Source organism: Bos indicus, chromosome 2, assembly GCF_029378745.1.
Source record: "Bos indicus isolate NIAB-ARS_2022 breed Sahiwal x Tharparkar chromosome 2, NIAB-ARS_B.indTharparkar_mat_pri_1.0, whole genome shotgun sequence".
NCBI lineage: Eukaryota > Metazoa > Chordata > Mammalia > Artiodactyla > Bovidae > Bos > Bos indicus.
Genome location: NC_091761.1, coordinates 2,296,266 through 2,323,780, shown reverse-complemented (window position 1 = coordinate 2,323,780; position 27,515 = coordinate 2,296,266). Strand labels below are relative to the sequence as shown.

Below are 27,515 nucleotides of genomic sequence, written 5' to 3'. Positions count from 1 at the left end.
ACTATCTGGCTGGATCTCATGGCCTTACCCCTCAGACGCCTGCATGTCTCTGTGAAGGCATCCCGGAGTTAACGTCCCAGAGTGGCAGAGGTGGCAGTAGCAGAGCAGAGCTGAGTCGGGGTGGGCATTAGATGCAGGAGGTGGGTGTTGTGCTTGCTCGCTGGGCCACAAAGCAGCAGTGGACCTACCCCCAGGCCACATGTGCCTGGTCAGGCTTGCTTCTTATGTCCTGGGCCAGGACAGATTATTCTTCTTAACATCTTGAAACATAAAACTTTGTGCTTGTAGGAGACTGCAACATTTTTTTTTTTTTTTAAGAAACAAACGATCTCCACCTCCAGTGACTGTGACTGGTCCCAGTGATTGTACCTTATTGGTTGCTGTGGGTCTGCGAGGGCCTGGGCCCAGAAGGCAGCTACTGCTCCTCCCCCAGAACCACCCCAGGTGGGGACAGAGGGAGGTTTCAGACTTGCGTTCCTCTCCCTCATCCTCCTGTCTCCTTGGGCCCAGTAGAAGTGGTAGGGACCCTCTGCCAGCTTCCTGAGCTCTGCCTGCAGTTGGCCACCCTGCACTGGCTGGGGACAAAGGCTGAACTGGTGGCCTCCAGGCACACCTAGGAGCTGGGACCTAAAAGCTAGGCTGTCTTTGGCCCCAGGGCCTGCTTCTTGCCCTCGCAGCTGAGAGGGGGTGCTGTTTCACCTTGTCTGTCAGAGCAGTGCCTGTGCTAGAGGTGGAGAGGTGAGTCCTCCAGAGCATCCCTACTAGGGCCTCCTGCCTGGTCTGGTTCCTCTGCTCCCATGCTTGCTATATCTTTTCTTATTCTGGTGGATCCTCCCTCCCCTTATTTGCCCCTCTAGGGCTGCATGAATAATAATAATGTGCTTTTTTTAAAAAGCACAAGTATGTGAAAGATGTTTTTCTGGAAGAAACTGTGGACAGTGGGGAGAGAGACTTCCTGTTATGAGTAAACAGGAGATCTTTATTTTTCCTTTTGTGATCTATATCAGTTTGACATTTTAAATATGTACCTATACAGATTCCATAAAAGTTATAAAAATATGCTTCTTTCTGAGACATAATCTTTTGCATATTTGAAACTTTTATAAGAAATATTGTGTATTATTTGTGCTGTTTTCAGAGAAATGAAGATTGATGAAAAGGATGTAAGGAGAAACTTGTGAGCTCAAGTGTGAATTTATTTCTTGGGAACAAAAGTATTTTGCCCCACAAGGAACTGTGTGCTGTCACCCACAGGGGAAGGATGCATATCAAGGAGCCTAAGAGGATTTCTCACACTGAGGAGGACATTAGACAAAGCGGTGGCTGGCAGCTTGTTTCATTGAATGGTAATAGTTACTGACAGCCTATTTCATAAACTGAGGGAGCTTTTCAAGATCTGAAGCAGAGTCCTGGGTGCCCCCGGCACCTGTGGTGCCTCCTAATGGCCCCAAGAATAAAGGAATCTGTATCTTGTGGCACCAGTAAGCCTTAACCGTGCTGTGCCACTATTCACAGCCAACTAGTTCTGTCATCCAAGTTCACAGCCTTCACCAGTTGGCAGCACATGATGGTCTGTAAAGGGCCCAACTCGTAATTCTCATCAATGGTCATGACTGCAGGCTCTTCACTCTCAGCCCCAGGTTCCCTAGCACCCTCCTCTTCTGCAGCCTTCAGGGGCATGGTACAGAGCAAGACACAAGAGCTGGCCTGGAGGTTAGCACAGGAGGGCAGCCAGCACTAGATGGAGGGTGGCAGGGATGAGCTGTCCACATGGAAGGAGAATAAAGAGTACAGATTTGGATTCTCTTGACAGTGCAGGCCACTTTAAGATAGTGATGGAGCAGAAAAACCTTTAACCCTGGGATTGGGAAGAAATTCTGGATTTCCCATAACTGGAACACTAATAGATCACTAATTCCCAGGAAATGGGATTTATACACAGCCCTCAACTGTATATCCTGCTTAATTTTTTTGTATATAGGAATAATTTAGTGATATATGGAGTAAACATAGCAATTTATTCATTCACTCCAAAAGCATTTTTAGGGGGTGGCTACCTCCTATGTACAAGGGATAACACTGTGGTTGTTGTTCAGTCTTTAAGTCATATCTGACACTTTGCAATCCCATGAACTGCAGCATGCCAGGCTTCTCTGGTATAGTCCACCATCTGATGGCAGAGAAAGGAAGTAACTATTGCTGGTGACATCCAGAGTTCTGAGGTAGCCCTGAGGACTGGACTCCCTGTGTTACATAGCAACTTCTCACCAGCTATCTATTTTACATGGTAGTGATATATGTCAATGCTACCTTCTGCATTCACCCCACTCTTTCCTGCCTCCACTGTGTCCACAAATCCATAGTCTACACCTGCATATCCATTTCTTCCCTGCAAATGGGTTCATCAATAACATTTTTCTAGATCCCATATATATACATTAATATGCAATATTTGTTTTTCTCTTTCTAACTTACTTCACTCTGTATAACAGGCTGTAGGTTGAGGGTCCTGAAGGCTACACCCAATCTCACTGAATCCCAATGTCAGTGACATGGGCTTCATGTACTAGAACCTCTCAAGGAATAACAGTGGGGTTTCTGGACTCCACAGACCACACAACTATTGCACCTCATTTTTGAGGGTCATGATGGACACACCAGATAGTCAGGACCATACATAGGGGTACCTTCTGCTAGTATCTCCATGATGCACTGGATTCTGATTCAGTGCAGGAATCAAACTGATTCCTGAATCAATTTACAGGCTCACTGAGGAGACAAGACTAATTGAGATGAAGTTAGAAGGAAAATGCCTCAGAAAGCATAGAAGTGACTGTAATAATGGTCCCATCTGGCACTGAACCAAAAATAGAGTTGCATGAAAGAATGAATGAGGGGACAATGACATAGAGCTGTGGGTGATCCAGTTTTTCAATGACAGAAGCATGGTGGCAGCATGCCTGATATGAGCGATGTCAGGTACTGGCTGAACATAGGGATCACTGTCAGTGAAGGACACTGAGTACCCCTCCTAATGCCTGGGACTTAAGAGAAGATATGTAGTGAAAGAAAAGGATCACCCCCCTTGGGACTGCCTCAAATAACCAGCATCACAAATGTTCTATTATCTAGTGTCATTGTTGTTTGGGGAACTCTGGAAATTTTCCTCATCTTTACATTTTCATCTAAATATGCGGTAGGGTTAGACACAGGTGTGCTTTGAATTAATGTGAAAGAGATCTTTTTTCACTTCCTTGTTTCAAGGACAGTGTTTGTTGGTTTTATTTGGAGACCATTGGGGAAAGTTTTAAAATGCTATCACATAACATAGAGACCCTTTCATAAGAAATTCCTCTCCTGTGGGAACTGTGTAAGAATTTAAAATAAAAGAACGTCTGACACTTCTTAATTAAAGGCAGCCCTTAGTTAGGTCGTTATGCCAGCAGATGTATTTTGCAGCTGCTGAAGAAAGGAAACAAGCCTTTATGTTCCTCACACAAGAGACAAGACTAACTGAGATGAAGAAGTCAGAAAAAAAGTGCCCCAGAAAACACAGAATTGAGTGTAAGTGGGGGAGAAGCATTTCCTCCTGGAGAGGCCAGTGTATGATTTGAACCCAACTGTCTTTTTCCTTTGTCTCTTCTCTTTTTCCTTTGACATGCCTGTCAATGGCCATTTGGGCCCTCGTGTCAAGTTATAGAATACATATTAGGGAAAAATGCTTTCAAACCAGCAGTTCACATAAGGCAAATGATCTTTCCTCTGCTGCTTCCAATACTATTGAATTGTGATGTTTTCTACAAAATAACCCAGCAGTCTATTGGGACTCCGGGTGTTGGAGCTGTCCATCCACTCATGTTGCCAACAGCCAGCCTGCTCTACAGCTGCCATTGGCCTTCCGTCATTTCCTGAGAGCAGGTGAGAGAGCTGCATGTGTGCATGACTGACCCTCCAGACACATGTCTCCACCCGGGGACAAGACAGGGGAGCATGCCCTTTGTTGCTTATTCATCACAGCAAGTGTCAGTGAAGGGAGATGGCTTGTCAAGCTAAGGAAGCATTTTGGCTCATTTTGTCATGTGGAGGATGTACCAAGCACTCCAATTAGCACAAAACATCCTGACAGATCAGCCCTATTAACATATTTATATGCTGTATTTGTCCCATTGCGTTCGAGAATCAATACTGCATCGATTCACTCTTAATTGTCCTCTAAAAGTTCTATATCTGTCAGGCCTGTCTTTGTTCTTCAGATGACAGCTTCAAAGGAGACAGGACCACTTGTTTCACCTTTCCTGGCACTTGGGCACTATGTGGCAGATGGTGTGCTTTAGTAGAAAGAACACTGGATGAGGGCTGGACAGACCTGAATTTGCATCATATTTTGAAAAACTATTTCTGCTTTCCAAGTCTCCATTTCCTTATCTACAAAGTATGAATACTACCACCTGACTCCCAGTTATTGCTAGGATAATAAGCCAGTGAAAAAACACAGAGCACTTTCACACAGTATGTCCGGGTTTCTCCACAATCAAGGAACACAACTTCTTGGTTTCTTGATAAATATATCCCCCATTTAGCTGGAGACATCACACAAAGTGACCAGGTCCAGAAAAAGGTATATGTCCCAATATGTGTGTTTTATTACTTTGTGAACCCTGGATTAGTCCTACTTCACTGTATGGTTCCTAAATTCACCTTTAGGATCACCTAGGAGGTTTTACAACATATAATATCCCATCCCTAGAGAGACTCTGATCTAGGAGGTCCAGGATGGGTAGTGAGCTTGGCTAGAGGCTGTGTCCCTGGCTGGAACATAAAGCTACCTCAAGCCCTACAGGACTGAGCTCATAGTGTGACCTTCAGGCTTCTCTTTTCCTCCCAGCACTGTCCTGAGCACCAGGCCCTGAGGTCTGATTGGGGTGGGCAGGGCTGTGCAAGGATGCAGAGAGAGGAGAAGAATAGAAGCCTCCCCCAATCTGAGTGACAGCCCTTATTAGTCTCCTGGGGGTCAGTCTCTTCAACTTAGGCCCATCTGCTTGCTGCTGCCAGATGGATCTTTCTGATACAAAAAAATAATCACTTCCGTCACCAGCTTAAAACTCCTCCCTGATTGTTGGCTTAATGATAGTGACAATAGGTAATTTTACCTACTCCTCATCACAGAAGGGAAATCCAGAGCACAGAGATGCTCAGCCACACACAGCCAGAAAGTGGGGCAGAACCAGAAGCATTTCTCCTGGGCCCTTGCCATCGTGCTGTTCCTGGAGCACTATGGCTGAGCACTGCTCAGGGGCCTGCCCCAGTCTGTCATTCCTGTCCCATCAGGGGCCACCTGCGCCCTCCACTGGTCACTTCCTCTCCCTGCCCTGAAGTCCAGACTGCCCTAGGGAGACTGGATGCCTCTTTTCTGTTCTCTAAAGTAATGGATCCTACACTTCAGGGGAGGCATCCTTGCCCCCCTCTCCCTACTGGGCACTTCCCAGTGATAGAGAAAATTGCCCAGACTTGGTACTAGCCTAGCATAGGGGAGGTTTTCTCTTGGTTTGAAGAGTGAGTGAGGAATGAAAGGCCTGTGGATGCCAGCAGTACAGAAGGATCGAGATGGGGAGCATGAGAGCACAGAAACTCCTAGTCATGGCAAGCTGCTGCTGCTACTACTACTACTAAGCCACTTCAGTCTTGTCCGACTCTGCGACCCCATAGACGGCAGCCCACCAGGCTCCCCCGACCCTGGGATTCTCCAGGCAACAACACTGGAGTGGGTTGCCATTTCCTTCTCCAGCCACGGCAAGAGCTAATGTGAAATCTGTGCCTCTCAACCTTTCCTAGGCACCATCCTCAGTATTATCAAAAAAAAAAAAAAAAATGGCTTTTATTTCATTGCAAAGAAATTCCACCAAGTAACACTGTGCCAGAAATATCTGAGAGTGAGTTATATTCCTAACACATATACTTTGCTGGGTTTTGTTTGCAAGAAATCTTGACATACAAATGAAAGAAAATCCTATGTGGTCAATTTTTCACCAATAATTTTATTTGGCCAGCAGGTAAACATAGGCTGCATTAGACATCTCTATGAGACTTCCTTTAAAATTGTCAAAATCATCTTCTCTCTGACATTTACTACCCATCCTGCAATAGTTTGTTGTGTAATATATAACAGTAGCAACAGCAAACATAAGCAAACAATAAGCAAAAATTAAAAAGTAACCTCTAGAATGTGAGAAAATGTCTGTAAATCATCTGATAGAAGTGTATATACAAAATATATCTTAAAACTCATGCAGTTCAAAGACAACAAAATTAAACAACCCGATTTTAAAATGAACACCCATGGCTGATTCATGTCAATGTATGGCAAAAACCATACGTTCAGTTCAGTTCAGTTCTGAAGTAGTGTCCGACTCTTTGCAACCCCATGAATCACAGTATGCCAGGCCTCCCTGTCCATCACCAACTCCCAGAGTTCACTCAAACTCATGTCTATCGAGTTGGTGATGCCATCCAGCCATCTCATCCTCTGTCGTCCCCTTCTCCTCCTGCCCCCAATCCCTCCCAGCATCAGAGTCTTTTCCAGTGAGTCAACTCTTCGCATGAGGTGGCCAAAATATTGGAGTTTCAGCTTCAACATCAGTCCTTCTAATGAACACCTAGGACTGATCTCCTTTAGGATGGACTGGTTGGATCTCCTTGCCAAGGGTCCAAGGGACTCTCAAGAGACTTCTCCAACACCACAGTTCAAAAGCATCAATTCTTTGGCACTCAGCTTTCTTCACAGTCCAACTCTCACATCCATACATGACCACTGGAAAAACCATAGCTTTGACTAGATGGACCTTTGTTGGCAAAGTAATATCTCTGCTTTTGAATATGCTATCTAGGTTGGTCATAACTTTCCTTCCAAGGAGTAAGCATCTTTTAATTTCATTGCTGCACTCACCATCTGCAGTGATTTTGGAACCCAAAAAAACAAAGTCTGACACTGTTTCCACTGTTTCCCCATCTATTTCCCATGAAGTGATGGGACCAGATGCCATGATCTTTGTTTTCTGAAAGTTGAGCTTTAAGCCAACTTTTTCACTCTCCTCTTTCACTTTCATCAAGAGGCTTTTTAGTTCCTCTTTACTTTCTGCCATAAGGGTGCTGTCATCTGCATATCTGAGGTTATTGATATTTCTCCCAGGAATCTTGATTCCAGCTTGTGCTTCTTCCAGCCCAGCATTTCTCATGATGTACTCTGCATATAAGTTAAATAAGCAGGGTGACAATATATAGCCTTGACGTACTCCTTTTCCTATTTGGAACCAGTCTGTTGTTCCATGTCCAGTTCTAACTGTTGCTTCCTACCTGCATACTGATTTCTCAAGAGGCAGGTCAGGTCATCTGGTATTCCCATCTCTTTCAGAATTTTCCAGTTTATTGTGATCCACACAGTCAAAGGCTTTGGCATAGTCAATAAAACAGAAATAGATGTTTCTCTGGAACTCTCTTGCTTTTTCCATGGTCCATCAGATGTTGGCAATTTGATCTCTGGTTCCTCTGCCTTTTCTAAAACCTGCTTGAACATCTGAAAGTTCACAGTTCACATATTGCTGAAGCCCGGCTTGGAGAATTCTGAGCATTACTTTACTAGCGTGTGAGATGAGTGCAATCATGCGGTAGTTTGAGCATTCTTTGGCATTGCCTTTCTTGGAGATTGGAATGAAAACTGACCTTTTCCAGGCCTGTGGCCACTGCTGAGCTTTCCAAATTTGCTGACATATTGAGTGCAGCATTTTCACAGCATCACCTTTCAGGATTTGAAATAGCTCAACTGGAATTCCATCACCTCCACTAGCTTTATTCGTAGTGATGCTTTCTAAGGCCCACTTGACTTCACATTCCAGGATGTCTGGCTCTAGGTGGGTGATCACCCCATCATGATTATCTTGGTGTGAAGCTCTCTTTTGTACAGTTCTTGGTGTATGTATTCTTGCCACCTCTTCTTAAGATCTTCTGCTTCTGTTAGTTCCATACCATTTCTGTCCTTTATTGAGCCCATCTTTGCATGAAATATTCCCTTGGTATCTTTAATTTTCTTGAAGAGATCTCTAGTCTTTCCCATTATATTGTTTTTCTCTATTTCTTTGCATTGATCACTGAGGAAGGCTTTCTTATCTCTTCTTGCTATTCTTTGGAACTCTGCATTCAGATGCTTAAAGCTCTCCTTTTCTCCTTTACTTTTCACTTTTCTTCTTTTCACAGCTATTTGTAAGACCTACTCAAACAGCAATTTTTCTTTTTTGCATTTTCTTTCCATGGGGATGGTCTTGATCCCTGTCTCCTGTACAATGTCACGAACCTCTGTTCATAGTTCATCAGGCACTCTGTCTATCATATCTAGTCCCTTAAATCTATTTATCACTTCCAGTGTATAATCATAGGGATTCTATTTAGGTCATACCTGAATGGTCTAGTGGTTTTCCCCACTTTCTTCAATTTAAGTCCGAATTTGGCAGTAAGGAGTTCATGATCTGAGCCATAGTCAGCTCCCAGTCTTGTTTTTGCTGACTGTCTAGAGCTTCTCCATTTTGGCTGCAAAGAATATAATCAATCTGATTTCGGTGTTGACCATCTGGTGATGTCCATGTGTAGAGTCTTCTCTTGTGTTGTTGGAAGAGAGTGTTTGCTATGACCAGTGAGCTCTCTTGGCAAAGCTCTATTAGCCTTTGCCCTGTTTCATTCCGTACTCCAAGGCCAAATTTGCCTGTTACTCCAGGTGTTTCTTGACTTCCTACTTTTGCTTTCCAGTCCCCTATAATGAAAAGGACATCTTTTTTGGGTGTTAGTTCTAAAAGGTCTTGTAGGTCTTCATAGAGCCATTCAACTTCAGCTTCTTCAGCATTACTGGTTGGAGCATAGGCTTGGATTACCGTGATTTTGAATGATTTGCCTTGGAAATGAACAGAGATCATTCTGTTATTTTTGAGATTGCATCCAAGTAGTGCATTTCATACTCTTTTATTGACCCTGATGGCTACTCCATTTCTTCTAAGGGATACCTGCCCACAGTAGTAGATATAATGGTCATCTGAGTTAAATTCACCCATTCCAATCCATTTTAGTTCACTGATTCCTAGAATGTCGATGTTCACTCTTGCCATCTCCTGTTTGACCACTTCTAATTTGCCTTGATTCATGAACCTGACATTCCAGGTTCCAATGCAATATTGCTCTTTACAGCATTGGACCTTGCTTCTATCATCAGTCACATCCACAACTGTGTATTGTTTTTGCTTTGGCACCGTCCCTTTATTCTTTCTGGAGTTATTTCTCCACTGATCTCCAGTAGCATATTGGGCACCTACTGACCCAGGGAGTTCCCCTTTCAGTATCCTATCATTTTGCCTTTTCATACTGTTCATGGGGTTCTCAAGGCAAAAATACTGAAGTGGTTTGCCATTCCCTTCTCCAGTGGTAGCCTCCAATTAAAATAAATTAATTTTTAAGAAATGAACAGAAGGCTTAAATAAGCATTTTTCCAGAGAAGACATACAAATGGTCAAAAGATATATGAAAAGATGGTCAACACCACTAATAATCAGAGAAAATCAAATAGAAACCACAATTCAGTGTTACCTCTCACTTGCTGGGAAGACTGTATTCAAAAAGGCAAGAGACAAGTATTGGCAAGATGAAATATAACTCATGCACTGTTGATAGAAACATAAATTATTATAACTACTAGGTAAAACAGTATGGCAATTTCTCAAAAAATTCAGAGAGCTACCCACTTTTTGGTATATTGCTGTTCAGTCACTAAGTCGTGTCCAACCCTTTGCTATCCATATGAACTGCAACACACCAGGCTTCCCTGTCCTTCATCTTCTCCCGCACTGTGCTCAAATACATGGAAGATGTCCATTGAATCTGTGATGTTATCTAACCGTCTCATCCTTACCTGACCCCTTCTCCTTTTGCCATCAATCTTTCCCAGAGTCAGCTCTTCACATCAGGTGGTCAAAGTATTGGAGCTTCAGCTTCAGCATCAGCCCTTTCAAAGAATATTTAGAATAGATTTCCTTTAGGATTGACTGGTTTGATCTCTTTGCTGTCCAAGGGACTCTCAGGAGTCTTCCCCAGCACCACCATTCAAAAGCATCAATTCTTCATCCCTCAGCCTTCTATATGGTTCAACTCTCACATCTGTACATGACTACTGGAAAAACCATAGATTTGACAATACTTCCTTTGTCGGCAAAGTGATGTCTCTGTTTTTTAACATGCTGTCTAGGTTTGTCATAGCTTTTCTTCTAAGGAGCAAGCGTCTTTTAATTTAATGGCTGCAGTCACTGTCCACAGTGATTTTGGAGCCCAAGAAAATAAAATCTGCCACTGTTTCCATATTTCCCCCACCTATTTGCCATGAAGTCATGTGACTGGGTGCCATGATCTTAGTTTTTTGAATGTTGAGTTTTAATCCAGGTTTTTAACTCTCCTCTTTCAACCCCATCAAGAGGCTCTTTAGTTCCTTTATGAAGACTTTATGCCATTACAGTGGTAGTATCTGCATTGTATTAAAGGTTGTTGATATGTCTCCCAGCAATCTTGATTCCAGCTTGTGATTCATTCACCCCAGCATTTTGCATAATGTACTTTACATATAAGTTAAATCAGCAGGGTGACAATAAATAACCTTGATAAAGAATAAATAATTCTTTAGGAATTCTCCACAGTTTCTTGTGATCCACAGAGTCAAAGGCTTTAGCATAGTCAATAAAGCAGAAGTAGACGGTTTTTTGGAATCCCCTTGCTTTTTCTATGATCCAGTGGAAGTTGACAATTTGATCTCTGGTTCCTCTGCCTTTTCTAAATCCAGCTTGTACATATGGAAGTTATGAGTTCATGTACTGTTGAAGCCTAGCTTGAAGGATTTTGAGCATCACCTTGCTAGCATGTGAAATGAGTGCAATTGTATATTAGTTTGAACATTCTTTAACATTTTCTTTCTTTGGGACTGGAATGAAAACTGACATTTTCCAGTGTAGTGGTCATTACTGAGTTTTCCAAATTTGCCAACATATTGAGTGAAGCACTTTAACAGCATAATCTTTTAGGATTTGAAATAGCTCAGTTTGAATTCCATCACCTCCAGTAGCTTTGTTCATAGTGATGTTTTCCAAGTCCCACCTGACCTCACACTCTGGGATGTCCGGCTCCAGGTGAGTGATCATACCACCATGGCCATCTGGGGCATTAAGATCTTTTTTGTATACTTCTTCTGTGTATTCTTGCCAGCTCTTCTTAATCTCTTCTGCTTCTGTTAGGTTCTTGCCATTTCTGTCCTTTATTATGCCCACCTTGGCATGAAATATTCCTTTGGTACCTCAGATTTTCTCAAAGAGATTTCTTCTTTCCCAATCTGTTGTTTTCCTCTATTTCTTTGTGTTGCTCATTTAAGAAGGTTTTCTTATCTCTTCTTGCCATTCTCTGGATCTCTGATTTCATATGGGTATATCTTTCACTTTCTCTTTTGCCTTCTGCTTCTCTTCTTTTCTCAGCTATTTGTAAGACCTCCTCAGACAACCACTTTGCCTTCTTGAATTTGTTTTCCTTGGGGATGGTTTTGGTCACCTCCTCCAATAATGAATTTCTATCCATAGTTCTTCAGGCACCCTGTCTACTAGTTCTAATCCCTTGAATCATCACCTCTACTCTACAATCATAAGGGATTTGATTTATGTCACAACTGAATGACCTAGAGGTTTTCCCTACTTTCTTCAGTTTAAACTTGAATTTTGCAGTAAGGCACTCATGATCTGAGTCACAGTCAGCTCCAAGTCTTGTTTTTGCTGACTATGTAAACTGTCTTCATCTTCAGCTGCAAAGAATATCAGTTCAGTTCAGTCACTCAGCCGTGTCTGACTCTTTGTGATCCCATGGACTGCAGCACACCAGGCCTCCCTGTCCATCACCAACTCCCAGAGTTTACTCAAACTCATATCCATTGAATCACTGATGCCATCCAAAATTGTCATCCCCTTCTCCTCCTGCCTTCAATCTTCATCAGGGTTTTTTCCAGTGAGTCAGTTCTTCGCATCAGGTGGCCAAAGTATTGGAGTTTCAGCTTCAGCATCAGTCCTCCCAATGAATATTCGAGGCTGATTTCCTTTAGGATGAACTGGTTGTATGTCTTTGCTGTGCGAGGGACTCTCAAAAGTATTCTCCAACACTACAGTTCATGAGCATCAGTTCTTTAGTGCTCAGTTTTCTTTATAGTCCAACTCTCACATCCATACATGACAACTGGAAAAACCATAGCTTTGACTAGATGGACCTTTGTTGGCATCTGATTTCAGGTGGTCAGTATTGACCATCTGGTGATGTCCATGTGTAGAGTTATCTTTTGTGTTGTTGGAAGAGGCTGTTTGCTATGACCAGTGCATCCTCTTGGCAAAACGCTGTTAGCCTTTGCCCTGCTTCATTTTGTATTCCAAGGCCAGACTTACCTGTTACTCCACGTATCTCCTAACTTTCCACTTTTGTATTCCAATCCCCTGTGATGAAATGGGCATCTTTTTTGGTGTTAATTCTAGAAGGTCTTGTAGGTCTTCATAGAACCATTCAACTTCAGTTTCTTTGGCATTAGAGGTTGGGGCATAGACTTGGGTTACTGTGATATTGAAGGGTTTGCTCTGGAAACAAACCAAGATCGTTCTGTCATTTTTGAGATTCCACTCAAGTACTCAAGTACTGCATTTCAGACTCTTTTGTTAACTATGAGGGCTACTCCATTTCTTCTAAGGGACTGTTTTCCACAGTAGCAGATATAATGGTCATCTGAATTAAGGTTACCCATTCTCATCCATTTTAGTTCACTGATGTCTAAAATGTTGATGTTCACTCTTGCCATGTCCTGCTTGACCATGTCCAATTTACATTGATTCATGGACCTCACTGGAGAAGACAATGGCACCCCACTCCAGTACTCTTGCCTGGAAAATCCCATGGATGGAGGAGCCTGGTAGGCTGCAGTCCATGGGGTCGCTAAGAGTCAGACGCGACTGAGCGACTTGACTTTTACTTTTCACCTTCATGCATTGGAGAGGGAAATGGCAACCCACTCCAGTGTTCTTGCCTGGAGAATCCCAGGGACGGGGGAGCCTGGTGGGCTGCCATCTCTGGGGTCGCACAGAGTTGGACACGACTGAAGTAACTTAGCAGCAGCAGTAGCAGCATGGACCTCACATTTCAGGTTCCTATCCAATATTGTTCTTTACAGCATCAGACTTTAGTTTCGCCACCAGGGATATCCATAACTGAGCATCATTTCTGCTTTGGGCCAGCCTCTTAATTCTTTCTGGAGTTATTTCTCCACTCTCCCCCAGCAGCATGTTGACCATCTACTGAGCTGGAGGTCTCATCTGCCAATGTCATATATTTTTGCCTTTCATACTGTTCGTGGGGTTCTTGAGGCAAGAATACTGAAGTGGTTTGCCATTCCCTTCTCCATTTGGGTATATATCCAAAGAAAATAAAAACCTTTCTCAAATATATTCACCCTCATGTTTAATGCAGCATTATTCACAATAGCTAAGACATAGAAACATCCTACTTATCCACTGGTGAATGAATGGATAAAGAAAATGTGGTGTGTGTGTGAGCACAAAGAACTGATGCTTTTGGTTGTGGTTCTGGAGAAGACTCTTGAGCATCCCTTGGACTGCAAGGAGATCAAACCAGTCAATCCTAAAGGAAGTCAACTCAATGGACATGGATTTGAGCAAACTCCAGGAGAGAGTGGTGTGCTGCAATCCATGAGTTTGCAAAGAGTCACACATGACTTAGTGACTAAACAACAACAACAAATATATATATTCAACTGTGTGAAAAGTAGGAATAGTGTCTTTTGTAACAATGTGTGTATGTGGATTTTGAATTTATTATGCTAAGTGAAATAAGGCAGACAAAGACTTTATGCTCTCACTTATATGTTGTGTCTAAAAATGTTTGATGCCATGGAAAAGAAGAGTATAATTGTGGCTGTCAGGGCCTGAGAGATAGGGAAAATACGGTGATGTTGGTCAAAGGGTAAAAACTAGATATAGAATAAATTTATTCTGGTAATAAAATGAATATACAGCATCATATATATAATTAACAACACAGTATTATATACTTGAACTTCCCAGGTGGCACTAGTGGTAAAGAACCTGTTTGCCAATGCAGGAGATATGAGATTCAGGTTCAATCTCTGGGTTGGTAAGGTCCCCTGAAGGAGGGCGTGGCAACCCATTCCAGTATTCTTGCCTAGAGAATCCCAAGAACAGAGGAGCCTGGCAGGCTACAGTCCATAGGACTACAAAGAGTTGAACACAACTGAAGTGACTTAACACGCATTACACACTTGAAATGTTTGAAAGTATAGATTTTTAATGTCATCACCACAAAAATATGGCAAGTATGTGAAGGAATAAGGTGTTAACTTACCTTGCTGTGGTAATTATTTTACCAGATATACATACATGAAATTGCTACAGTTTACACCTTATGCTTACACATATGTCAATATAATATTGCAATTATTTGGGGAAAAAAATCTGTTTCTCTGGACTTGAGGGAGCTAGCTATATTTAACTGCTTAAGATAAAAACATTATGCTTTTTATTTTTCTTCTAATTATCAGAGGCACTCTAAAAGAAAATTTCATATAGTATAGTCTCTTTACTAAAACTGTGTTTATATTTTAATACAAAATATGGTCTGAGTAAGTAATATTCTGATTAAAAAGTCATTCAGAAATGCTACTGTTAGTTGTCTTGGGCATCATTCATAATAAGCAGGTGCTGTACAAGGATGTACCAAAAATGTTATGAAAATCATTCACCAGACATATATGATAATTACATGTTTGAAAACTTAAGAGGAAAACAAATGTACGTGTAAGACTCGGTTATTTACAAAGTCTTACTGAGCAGCTTAGTAGGGAATCAATTTTGCATTTATACATCAGCAATAGTTTCTAATCTCAAATTTGAATTAGACCTCCTGGAAATAAGAAAGAGAGATGGTATAAATTTGAATAATCCTTTAAAAAAATCCATGGCCTATACACAGGGCTTCCCAAGTAGTGCTAGTGGTAAAGAACCTGCCTGTCAATGCAAGAGACATAAGAGACACTTGTTTGATCCCTGGGTTGGGAAGACCCAGGCGAGAAGTGGCAACCCACTCCAGTATTCTTGCTGGGACAATTCTATGAACAGATGATCTTGGTGAGCTACAGTCCACAGGGTCACAAAGAGTCAGACACAACTGAAGCAACTGAGCATACACAGTGGAAAAGCAGTCTTTGTAAACTTATCTCTGAGGAATCATCGACACTGGACTTACCAGAAAAATATATAAATCATCTGTTTTAAATATGTTCAAAGAACTGTAGGAAACCATATGTTAAAAATTAAAGTATGACAGTGATGTTTCACCAAATAGAGAATGTTGATAAAGAGAAATAATTCAATAAAAAAGAACCACATACAAATTCTGAAATTGAAAAGTACAATAACTGAAATGAAAAGTTGATGAGGAGGGCCAAACAGCAGATTTTAATAGCCAAAAGAAAGAATTAGGGGATTTAGAGACAAGTCCATTGATATAAAATCTGAAGAATTGAAAGGAAAAGAGTCAAGAAAAATTATGAGCCTCAGGGCCTGTGAAACATAATCAAGAATATCAGCAAACGTATATTGGGAGTCACAAAAGAAAAGGAAAGAAATAGGCAAAATACTTGAAGAAGTGACAATCAGAAACTTTCCAATTGTAATGAAAAACATTAAATCAAGAAAGCTAATGGAATCAAAATATGATAAATTCAAAGATATCCATAGCTTTTGTATATTACTATCAAAATTCAGTTCAGTTCAGTCCTTCAGTCGTGTCCAACTCTTTTCAACCCCATGGACTACAGCATGCCAGGCTTCCCTGTCCATCACCAACTCCTGGAGCTTGCTCAAAATCATGTCCATTGAGTCGGTGATGCCCTCCAACCATCTCATACTATCAAATTGTGGGACATTAAAGTCAAAGAGAATCTTGAAAGCAGGAGGAAACAAATAATTCAGGTACAAGGACTCCTGAATAAGATAAACAAGTGATTTTTCATCAGAAATCATGAAAGTCAGAATGCAATGAAGTGAGATATTCAATGTAATTAAAGAAAAAGACTGTCAGTTAAGAATTCTACATGCTTATGGTGTTAGGAAGTGTTGTAGCTTCATTCTTTTGCACACAGCTGTCCAGTTTTCCCAGTACCACTTATTGAAGAGGCTCTCTTTTCTCTATTGTATATTCTTGCCTCCTTTGCCAAACATAAGGTACCCATAGATAGGTGGGTTATCTCCAGGGTTTCTATCTTGTTCCATTGGTCCATATTTCTGTTTTTCAGCTAGTACCACACTTTCTTGATTAACGTAGCTTTGTAGTATAGTCTAAAATCAGGAAGTCTCATTCCTCTTGCTCCATTTTTCTTTCTCAAGATTGTTTTGGCTATTCAGAATCTTTTGTGTTTCATACAAATTAATTATTTTGTTATAATTTTGTGAAAATGCCATCGGTAAGTTGATAGTGATTGCACTGAATCTGTGGATTGCTTTGGGTAGTACAGTCATTGCCACTTTATTGATTCTTCCAATCCAAGAACATCCTCAGAATGAGAGAAAATAATTGCAAATGAAGCAAGTGACAAAGGATTATACTCCAAAATATACAAGCAGTTCATGCAGCTTAATGGCAGAAAAACAAACTACCCAATAAAAAGGGAGGGGGGCAGAAGACCTAAAAAGACATTTCTTCAAAGAAGACATAGAAATGGCCAACAGGCACATGGAAAGATGTTCAACATCACTCATTATTAGACAAATGCAAATCACTGGTCAGAATGGCCATCATCAAAAAATGTACAAACAATAAATGCTGGAGAGGGTGTGAAGAAAAGGGAACACACTTGCACTGTTGATGGGGATGTAAACTGATACAACCACTATGGAGAACGGTATGAAAGTGAAAATGAAAGTTGCTCAGTCGTGTCCGACTCTTTGTGAATACATGGACTATATATAGTCCATGAACTTCTCTAGGCCAGAATACTGGAGTGGGTAGCCTTTCCCTTCTCCAGGGGATCATCCCAGACATAGGGAGAACAGTATGGAGATTCCTTTAAAAGCTAGGAATAAAACTACCGTATGACCCAGCAACACTATTACTGGGCATATACCCTAAGAAAACCATAATTCAAAGAGACACATGTACCCCTATGTTCAATGCAGCACTACTTACAATAGCTAGGACATGGAAGCAACCTAGAAGTCCACTGACAGATGAATGGATAAAGAAGTTGTGGTACATATATACAATGGAAGATAAACCATAAAAAGGAATGAATTTGAGTCGATTGAAATGAGGTGCATGAACCTATGCAGAGTCAAGTCAGAAAGAGAAAAACAAATACCATATATTAACACACACACACACACATATATATATGTAATCTAGAAAAATGGTACTGATTAACCTATTTGCAGAGCAAGAATACAGACACAGATGTAGAAAATGGACTTGGGGACACAGCAGGGCAACGAGAGGTGGAATAAATTAGAGAGTAAGATTGATATATATACACTACCATGTTTAAAATATTAATAAATAGCTGGGGGGGGGGATGAAAATAGCTAGTGGGAAGCTTCTACATAACACAGAGAGCTCAGCCTGGTGCTCTGTGATGACCTAGAGGGCTGGGATGGGAGGAAGGCTCAAGAGGGAGGGGATATATATATATATATATAGTATACATATATATATATTTATATATATATGTAGTATATATATATATTTGTATATATATACACACACACACTTAGAGCTGATTTACATTGTTGTATGGAGAAGGAAATGGCAACCCACTCCAGTGTTCTTGCCTGGAGAATCCCAGGGATGGCAGGGCCTGGTGGGCTGCCGTCTATGGGGTCACACAGAGTCAGACATGACTGAAGCGACTTAGCAGCAGCATGCAGAAACCAAAAGAATATTGTAAAGTAATTATCCTCTAATTAAAAATAAATTTCAAAACATAGAAAGAAAAAGAAATAACAAAGAAAATGAGCTAATAAAAATAACCAGTACCATCATGATATAACTACAAATTTTGTTTATGGCTTTTCTTCCTCTTTCAGACACTTATTAATCATTAATCCACATCTGCCCTGTGTACTTCCATCCACTGCTTTTCAGGAAATTAAGTCTTTCTCATATGGTTCTAGGAGGTTTCTTTAAGCTGTTACCTCTGACTCAGATCAACTGTCAGCACCACAGGAAAGGGAGCTCAAACATTCAGGTGGTCAACTGGTCAACTCCCAGTTGACCACCTGGGTCTTGAGTCATCACCTTGATGTGCTCATACCTCATATTCTATAAACAGAAATATCTCTGGCCAAATACACCATGGGAAATGCAACTTTCAAGTCAATCCCACCTACGTTACTTCTCTCCCATCATATACACTATGATTCTCCTATCACTATATGCTTCAGTTCAGTTTGGTTCAGTGGCTCAGTCATGTCCAACTCTTTGAGACCTCATGGATTGCACACCAGGCTTACCTGTCCATCACCAACTCCCGAAGTTTGCTCAAATTCATGTTCATCAAGTCAGTAATGCCATCCAACCATCGAATCCTCTGTCGTCCCCTTCTCCTTCTGCCTTCAATATTTCAATATTGGCAGCATTGGGGTCTTTTCTAATGAATCAGTTCTTTGCATCACATAGCCAAAGTATTGGAGTTTCAGCTTCAGCATCAGTCTTTCCAATGAATATTCAGGGCTGTTTTCCTTTAGAATGCACTGGTTTGATCTCCTTGCCATCTAAAGCACTCTCAAGAGTCTTCAACACCATGGTTTGAAAGCATCAGTTCTTTAGTACCCCCACTTTCTTTATAGCCCTACTCTCATATCCATACATGACTACTGGCAAAACCATAGCTTTGACTAGACAGACCTTTTTCGGCAAAGTAATGTCACTACTTTTTAATATGCTGTCTATGTTGGTCATAACTTTTCTTCACTATATGCTTCAGTTCAGTTCAATTCAATTCAGTTGCTCAGTTGTGTCCTACTCTTTGTGACCCCAGGAACCACAGCAAGCCAGGCCTCCCTGTCCATCACCAACTCCTGGAGTTTACCCAAATTCACGTCCATCAAGTCAGCGATGCCATCCAGCCATCTCATCCTCTGTCATCCCCTTCTCATCTTCCCCCCAATCCCTCCCAGCATCAGAGTCTTTTCCAATGAGTCAACTCTTTGCATGAGGTGGCCAAAGTACTGGTGTTTCAGCTTCAACATCAGTCTTTCCAATGAACCCCCAGGACTGATCTCCTTTAGGATGGGCTAGTTGGATCTCCTTGTGGTCCAAGGGACTCTCAAGAGTCTTCTCCAACACCACAGTTCAAAAGCATCAATTCTTCAGCACTCAGCTTTCTTCACAGTCCAACTCTCACATCCATACATGACCACTGGAAAAAAACATAGCCTTGACTAGACGGACCTTTGTTGGTAAAGTAATGTCTCTGCTTTTTAATATCGTGTCTAGGTTGGTCATAACTTTCCTTCCAAGGAGTAAGCGTCTTTTAATTTCATGGCTGCACTCACCATCTGCAGTGATTTTGGAGCCCCAAAAAATAAAGTCTGACACTGTATCCACTGTTTCCCCATCTATTTCCCATGAAGTGATGGGACCAGATGCCATGATCTTAGTTTTCTGAAAGTTGAGTTTTAAGCCAACTTTTTCAGTCTCCACTTTCACTTTCATCAAGAGGCTTTTTAGTCATCTGCATATCTGAGGTTATTGATATTTCTCCCTGCAATCTTGATATAAGCATCTGAATGCAAAGTTCCAAAGAATAGCAAGGAGAGATAAGAAAGCCTTCCTCAGCGATCAATGCAAAAAATAGAGAAAAACAATGGAATGAGAAAGACTAGAGATCTCTTCAAGAAAATTAGAGATACCAAGGGAACATTTCATGCAAAGATGGGCTCAATAAAGGACAGAAATGATATGGATCTAACAGAAGCAGAAGATTACACACAAGAACTGTACAAAAAAGATCTTCATGTTACCATCTTTCTAAATTCCATATACATGCATTAGTATACTGTATTGGTGTTTTTCTTTCTGGCTTACTTCACTCTGTATAATAGGCTCCAGTTTCATCCACCTCATTAGAACTGATTCAAATGTGTTCTTTTTAATGGCTGAGTAATACTCCATTGTGTATATGTACCACTGCTTTCTTATCCATTCATCTGCTGGTGGACATCTAGGTTGCTTCCATGTCCTGGCTATTATAAACAGTGCTGTGATGAACATTGGGGTACACGTGTCTCTTTCCCTTCTGGTTTCCTCAGTGTGTATGACCAGCAGTGGGATTGCTGGATCGTAAGGCAGTTCTATTTCCAGTTTTTTAAGGAATCTCCACACTGTTCTCCATAGTGGCTGTACTAGTTTGCATTCCCACCAACAGTGTAAGAGGGTTCCCTTTTCTCCACACCCTCTCCAGCATTTATTGCTTGTAGACTTTTGGATCACAGCCATTCTGACTGGCGTGAAATGGTACCTCATAGTGGTTTTGATTTGCATTTCTCTGATAATGAGTGATGTTGAGCATCTTTTCATGTGTTTGTTAGCCACAGCAAAAGAGACACCGATGTATAGATCAGTCTTATGGACTCTGGTGGGGTGGGTGGGAGATTTGGGAGAATAGCATTGAAACATGTATAATATCATGTATGAAACGAGTCGCCAGTCCAGGTTCGATGCACGGTACTGGATGCTTGGGGCTGGTGCACTGGGACGACCCAGAGGGAGGGTAGGGGAGGGAGGAGGGAGGAGGGTTCAGGATGGGGAATGCGGGTATACCTGTGGTGGATTCATTTCGATATTTGGCAAAACTAATACAATATTGTAAAGTTTAAAAATAAAATAAAATTAAAAAAAAAGAAAAAAAAATCTTCATGACCAAGATAATCACGATGGTGTAATCACTCACCTAGAGCCAGACATCCTGGAATGTGAAGTCAAGTGGGCCTTAGAAAGCATCACTATGAACAAAGCTAGTGGAGGTGATGGAATTCCAGTTGAGCTGCTTCAAATCCTGAAAGATGATGCCATGAAAGTGCTGCACTCAATATACCAGCAAATTTGGAAAACTCAGCAGTGGCCACAGGACTAGAAAAGGTCAGTTTTCATTCCAATCCCAAAGAAAGGCAGTGCCAAAGAATGCTCAAACTACCACACAATTGCACTCATCTCACATGCTAGTAAAGTAATGCTCAAAATTCTCCAAGCCAGGCTTCAGCAATACGTGAACCGTGAATTTCCAGATGTTCAACTGGTTTTAGAAAAGGCAGAGGAACCAGAGATCAAATTTCCAACATCCGCCTGGATCATGGAAAAAGCAAGAGAGTTCCAGAAAAACATCTCTTTTTGCTTTATTGACTATGCCAAAGCCTTTGACTGTGTGGATCACAATAAACCCTGGGAAATTCTGAAAGAGATGGGAATACCAGACCACCTGACCTGCCTCTTGAGAAACCTATATGCAGGTCAGGAAGCAACAGTTAGAACTGGACATGGAACAACAGACTGGTTCCAAATAGGAAAAGGAGTATGTCAAGGCTATATATTGTCACCCTGCTTATTTAACTTATATGCAGAGTACATCATGAGAAACGCTGGGCTGGAAGCAGCACAAGCTGAAATCACTATATGCTTAGGTGAGTACAACTCATTAATCAATACCTTCAGAGTTTTTGCAGACATGTGCAGATTGGAGAAAATTTTGTGTAGTCTTCACACATCTCCTCAGCTGAAATCAAATAAAATGATGCCTTCCTGTTAGAGCTTTCATACCAATATGAACAAAAGGTGGAGATGGAAGGGGAGAGTGCAGTGCCAGCAGCCCAGCTCCAGCTGAATGGGTTTGAATCCTGACTCTGGCACCTACTAGTGGGGAAGCCTCAGGAAAGCACTTAGCACTTCTGAACCTTGTTTTCTCTTTTTAAATAAAGAAGGCAGAATGAGTTATTTTAGGATTTAAGATCACTATCTATGCAATATATATAAATATTTCCCCTTGGAGAAATGTTTCACACACACACACACATACACACTTTGGCCAGGCATGGAATTCCCAATGAGAAATGCATTTATTACAAAAATGCAAAGTCACTGTCCCATGGTCTTCTAACTTCAATGGTGCTATTAGTAGTGCTATCTTATCTGATACTTTACCTAGTAAATACCTAGTTCTTTAAATCTAGCAACTTGTTCATTCAATTCTGGATGTTTTTTCTTTATTATTCTTTAAATAAGTTCTTCCTTTTGGGATAATGGTTCTCTCTGTAGAACAGTCAGGCAGATACTTGGCCAATCCACTGGGTAACTGTCTGCATTTCCTCTTAGATTTGTCCCTTTTCCCATAAAGAAATCCTCCCCATCGTGCTTTTATATAATTAAAGAGCTGATTAAGTAGAAAGATTTATTATTTTCAGGGCAAGAAGGCAAAATATTATAAGCTTGCTGCTGCTAAGTCACTTCAGTCATGTCTGACTCTGTGTGACCCCATGGACGGCAGCCTACCAGGCTCCCCTGTCCCTGGGATTCTCCAGGCAAGAACACTGGAGTGGGTTATTACAAGCTTAAATCTATAAATACAATAAAATCACAAAACTTCTGTTTGTGTGTGGGGGTCTGTGTATGTGTGTGTGTGTGTCTGTTTGTGTATGTGTCAAGCTTATCTTAAAATGCACAGGATTATAAAGAGACAGGATAATTTTGGAGAAGAAATGGAGATACACTCCCTAACAATTACCAAAGCTATTATAAAGCTAGGGTAATTAAGATAGAATGGGATATTAGCATAAGAATAGACAAATTAACCAATGAAATAGAAAAGAGAACTCAGAAACAGGACTTGAAAAATTACACAAGAGCTTTAGAAATCAGAGGGGAAAAGATGAACTTTTCAATAAGGGATGCAGGGACTCTCAAAGTGGCAAAATTATAGCAATAATAATAATAATAACAACAAAAATACTTATTTGCTTTCACCATTAACAAATTAACTGAAAGTAGATTAAAAATCTAAATGTGAGGAGAAATAATTTTAATTTTTTTTAAAGAAGTGATAAGAGATACACTTATGATCTGAGCTTCCCTGGCAAGTCAGTGGTAAAGAATCTGCCTGCCAATTAAAGAGACACAATAGACATGGGTTCAATCCTTGGGTCAGGAAGATTCCCTGGAGGAGGAAATGGCAACCCACTCAGTATTCTTGTCTGAAAAATTCCAGAACAGAAGAGCCTGGTGGGCTACAGTCCACGGGGCCACAAAGAGTCAGACACAACTAAGCAACTGAGCCCCCCCACACACACACTTATGATCTAGAAATAGAAAAAAAATTCTAATACAAGACACAAAATTAACCAACAATAAAGAAAAGCAAAGTAATAAATTTGGCTTCATTAAAACAAAAAATCTAAACAAAAGAACAAAAGTTATCCTGTAAAAGGTTAAGGTAAAAGCCACATGTTGGAGTTAGATAATGAAGTGTAGAGATAGAGGCAATGCATTTATCAGCATGACCATCTGTCCGGTCAACCGGGAACAGTTCTGATGTACATCAACTGCCCTAGTGTAATTGTTATTAACCGTGTTTTCAATCTGAGGAGGCCTTAAAAATAGCTGAGAAAAGAAGTGAAAGACAAGGGAGAAAAGGAAACATATATCCATCTGAATGGACAGTTCCAAAGAATAGCAAGGAGTGGTAAGAAAGCCTTCCTAAGTGATCAATGCAAAGAAATAGAGAAAAACAATAGAATGGAAAAGACTCGAGATCTCTTTAAGGAAATTAGAAATACCAAGGTAACATTTCACACAAAGATGGGCACAATAAAAGACAGAAACAGTATGGACCTAAAAGAAGCAGAAGATATTAAGAAGAGGTGGCAAGAATACACAGAAGAACTATACAAAAAAGATCTTAATGACCCAGATAGCCATGATGATGTGATCACTCACCTGGAACCGGACATCCTGGAGTGTGAGGTCAGGTGGGCCTTGGGAAGCATCACTATGAACAAAGCTACTGGAGGTGATGGAATTCCAACTGAGCTATTTCAAATCCTAAAAGATGATGCTGCACTCAATATGCCAACAATTTTGGAAAATTCAGCAGTGGCCACAGGATACAAAAAAATCAGTTTTCAATCAAATCCCAAAGAAAGACAATGTCAACGAATGCTCAAACTACTGCACAATTGCACTCATTTCACATGCTATCAAAACAATGCTCAAAATTCTCCAAGCCAGGCTTCAACAGTATGTGAACTGAGAAATTCCAGATGTTCAAGCTGGATTTAGAAAAGGCAGAGGAACCAGAAATCAAATTGCCAACATCCGATGGATCATAGAAAAAGCAACAGAATTCCAGAAAAACATCTACCGCTGTTTCATTGACTATGCTAAAGCCTTTGACTGTGTGGATCACAACAAACTGTGGGAAAATGTTAAAGAGATGAGAATACCAGATGACCACACCTGCCTCCTGAGAAACCTGTATGCAGGTCAGGAAGCAACAGTCAGAATTAGACATAGAACAACAGACTGGTTTCAAATTGGGAAAGGAGTACATTAAGGCTGTATATTGTCACCCTGCTTATTCAACTTATATGCAAAGCACATCATGTGAAATGCTGGGCTGGAAGAAACACAAGCTGGAATCAAGATTGGTAGGAAAAAAAATCAATAACTTCAAATAAGTAGATGACACCCCCTTATGGCAGAAAGTGAAAAGGAGCTCAAGAGCCTCTTGATGCAAGTGAAAGAGAAGAGTGAAAAAGCTGTCTTAAAACTCAACATTCAAAAAACTAAGATTATGGCATCTGGTCCCATGACTTCATGGTAAATAGATGGAGAAGCAATGGAAACAGTGGAAGACTTTATTTTCTTGGGCTCCAAAATCACTGCAGATGGTGACGGCAGCTATGAAATTAAAAGACGCTTACTCCTTGGGAGAAAAGCTATAACAAACTCAGACTCCATATTAAAAAGCAGAGACATTGCTTTGCAGACAAAGGTCCATATAGTCAAAGCTATGGTTTTTCCAGTAGTTATGTATGGATGTGAGAGTTGGATCATATAGAATGTTGAGTACCTAAGAATTGATGCTTTTGAACTGTGGTATTGAAGAAGACTCTTGAGAGTCCCTTGGACTACAAGGAGATCCAGCCAGTCCATCCTAAAGGAAATCAGTCCTGAATATTCATTGGAAGAACTGATGCTGAAGCTGAAATTCCAATACTATGGCCATGTGATGCAAAGAACTGATAAAGACCCTGATGCTGGGAAAGATTGAAGGCAGGACAAGAAGAGGACAACAGAGGATGTGATGGTTGGATGGCATCACCAACTCGATGGACACAAGTTTGAGCATGCTCTGGGAGTTGGTGATGCACAGAGAAGTCTGGTGTGCTATAGTCCATGGCATCACTAAGAGTCAGACATGACTGAGTGACTGAACTGAACATCACTCTCAGAAGATACCTCAGTTCAGTTCAGTCGCTCAGTCGTGTCTGACTTTTTCCGACCCCATAGATACAGCACACCGGGCTTTCCTGTCCATCACAAACTCCCAAAGCTTACTCAAACTCATGTTCATTGAGTCCGTGGTACCATCCAATCATCTCATCCTCTGTCATCCCCTTCTCCTCCTGCCTTCAATCTTTCCCAGCACCAGAGTCTTTTCCAATGAGTCAGCTCTTCGCATCAGGTGGCCAAAGTACTGGAGCTTCAGTATCAGTACTTCCAATGAATATTCAGGACTGATTTCCTTTAGGATGGACTGGTTGAATCTCCTTGCTGTCCAAGGGACTCTCAAGAGTCTTCTCCAACACCACAGTTCAAAAGCATCAATTCTTCAGCACTCAGTTTTCTTCACAGTCCAACTCTCACATCCATACATGACCACTGGAAAAACCATAGCCTTGACTAGACAGACCTTTGTTGACAAAGTAATGTCTCTGCTTTTAAATATGCTAGGTTGGTCTAGGTTGGTCATAACTTTCCTTCCAAGAAGTAAGTGTCTTTTAATTTCATGGCTGCAATCACCATCTGCAGTGATTTTGGAGCCCAGAAAAATAAACTCAGCCACTGTTTTCACTGTTTCCCCACCTATTTGCTATGAAGTGATGGGACCAGATGTCATGATCTTAGTTTATGTTGAGCTTTAAGCCAACTTTTTCACTCTCCTTTTTCACTTTCATCAAGAGGCTGTTTAGTTCTTCACTTTCTGCCATAAGGGTGGTGTCATCTGCATATCTGAGGTTATTGACATTTATCCCAGCAATCTTGATTTCAGCAAATCTCTTATGCTGATAATAAATGTGGTGTGGTAAACAGAGAGTAACAGTTGTAGTTGAATATGTGTCAAATCCCTGCTTTAGTATTTTAAGAAGCAACTCTCAAAGTCCAAGTCAAGCCCCTCAAGTCCACTGAAACTTGGATTTTCCTCTCCATGGGACAAGAGGAATAAAGCTGACCTGTGGATTTCCTGTATGTGTTGGAAGCAATATATGTAAGCTACCTGCCTGCAGTATGAGCTCAAATGTTTCCACTGACCTCAGTGGATTCGGGTGCTCTTCCTCTTACCCCTACTCCACTACTGACCAGACTAGGCATCTGGCTTCCTGATGGTATTAATGATAAACTCATATAGGATGCCTCTTCTACAGACTTGGGGCTTTGGAGAATGATATAAGAGTGCTGCCCACTGCCCCCACCCCCACCCGAGTCTGCAGCTCCAGAACCAACACCAGAGGCTGGGTGTAAAACTGAGTGAGGGAAAGGGTGACTGAGTGAGGTGACTGAGAATGAATAAGGGATTGGGAAAGAGAGTGGATAAGAGATTGAGAGAGAGAGAGTAAGGGAGAAAGAGAGGTCTTTCTTGGCCCCTTGAAGGACAGCAAAGATAACTAAGTCCTCCAGACCCTCAGAATTGAGACTACAGTCCACAAAGGAACCAACAGGTGAAGTGAGGGCACTCAGGGAAAATGAGGTTAATTACATTGAACCCTGAGTGGAACCTATAGTGTCAGTCCCAATGTGTACCTCCAAAGGTATTAGAGTTGTACCTGAGGGCCTGACCATGGGCCTTCTCCATCAGCCAAGAACCCCTCCTGCAGGGGCTCCTTGGGGCCTAAGAGAAAGGGAGGAAGTTCCCACAGGCAAAGATGGGAGGGCTTAGCCCCTTTCAGCAGGTAAAGGAGGTGAAGGAGATGTTGATCTATACCCAGGGCCGAATTGGGTATTTTGGATCCATTTCATAGATGAGAAGGCAGTGGTTCAGGGAGATTAGGTAACTAACCAAGGCTATACATGCAGCCAGTAAGACATCAAGGTTACAGCTCATGCAAAGATCATGCTCCCTACAT

General features: G+C 41.3%; 1 pseudogene; it reads left to right on the top strand.

Moving 5' to 3' along the window:
• The first annotated feature begins 2,956 nt into the window (after positions 1 to 2,956).
• LOC109574907 (tubulin-specific chaperone A pseudogene) overlaps positions 2,957 to 27,515 on the top strand; it is a 132,577-nt pseudogene continuing 108,018 nt past the window's right edge.